General features: G+C 44.0%; 1 pseudogene; it reads left to right on the forward strand.

Moving 5' to 3' along the window:
* The first annotated feature begins 301 nt into the window (after positions 1–301).
* On the forward strand, positions 302–1262 carry LOC119943932 (annotated as a pseudogene).
* The last annotated feature ends 216 nt before the right edge of the window (positions 1263–1478 follow it).

A 1478-nucleotide genomic window follows, 5' to 3' on the forward strand; every position in this document is an offset into this window, starting at 1 on the left:
AACAGTGTTTGGCACATTGTAAGCGCTTAACAGATACCAACATTATCATTTTTATTATTATCTCCAAACACTGTCCAATGGAAAAGTCAGATTGGAATGAAAATAAAAACATTCTCAAGGAAAAACTTTCACTTTTCAAAGTCATGACAATGCTGTTCTCTTCAGATTCACCATCTCTCCGGGATAGTGGCGAACCAGTCCCTGTTTGCTGGAATAAGATCCTGCCTCAACCACAAGATAGCGATCATGAGAATTTGTTTCTTATTTTTGTAGGAACACCAGTTTTCACCAGGGGTGCTCCGTGGACACTGACCTCATGGCTATTCCAAACAATGTTACAGAATTTGTTCGTTTGGGACTGACACAGGATCCAGAGAAGTAGAAGGTCATCTTTGCTGTCTTCTTGATATTTTACTTGGCTACCCTGTTTGGAAACTTCCTCATTGTGGTGTCCATCAAGACTAGCCCGACTCTTGAATCCCCTATGTACTATTTCCTGACCTATTTGTCATTTTCAGATGCCTGTCTATCCTCTAGCACGGCCCCCAAACTGATTGTAGACTCTCTCTCAGACAAGAAGGTCATCACTTTTGGGGGCTGCATGACACAACTCTTTGCAGTCCATTTCTTCAGCTGCATGGGAATCCTGGTCTTCATTCTGATGGCCTATGACTGCTACGTGGCCATCTGCAAGCCCCTCCTCTACACCACCATCATGAATCAGCATCTGTGTGGCATTCTGCTGGACTTAGCCTGGGTAGGGTCTTTCTCGCATTCTTCCTCCCAGGCTTACCTCACCCTGAGCCTATCAATCATTCTGTGGTCCCAGTGTGATTGATCATTATTTCTGTGATGTGCAACCCTTGATGAAACTCACCTGCTCCGACACTCACTTGGTGAACCTGCTGTTTGTTTCCAACAGTGGGGACATCTGTACCTCATGATTTGTAGTGCTTATGGCATCCTATGTGGTCATCCTGTCCTCTTTGAGGTCTAAGAGGGCTGAAGGAAGATGTAAAGCCCTCTCCACCTGCAGCTCCCACATTCTTGTGGCCACCTTATGCTTTGGTCCCAGTATATTCATATACACCGGGCCCCAGACTACCTTCTCTGTGGATAAATTTGTGTCAGTCTTCTATACGATAGTTACTTCCTTGTTAAACCCTTTGATCTACACTCCGAGGACCGTGGAGGTGAAAACTGTGATGGGAAAGTTATGGAGCCGAAAATTGATTCCTGGGGAGTTATTAGGAAGATTTTGAAGATGGGAAGAGGTGTGCCTTGGTGTGTTTTAAAGGGGGAAGGAGCTTCAGGAAGGGAACAGATTGAAGAAGGGGTTGGAGAAGAGGCCCTTTTGGTGCTCCTGCATGTTTGTTTCCACCAGTAACTTTATCATTAAAAAAAAATTGTCATTTAACAGATTCAAAACTAAACACAATTAATGGATTCCTGAACTGGTAAAAAGACCATGACTTAGA

This window comes from Tachyglossus aculeatus, chromosome 22, assembly GCF_015852505.1.
Source record: "Tachyglossus aculeatus isolate mTacAcu1 chromosome 22, mTacAcu1.pri, whole genome shotgun sequence".
NCBI lineage: Eukaryota > Metazoa > Chordata > Mammalia > Monotremata > Tachyglossidae > Tachyglossus > Tachyglossus aculeatus.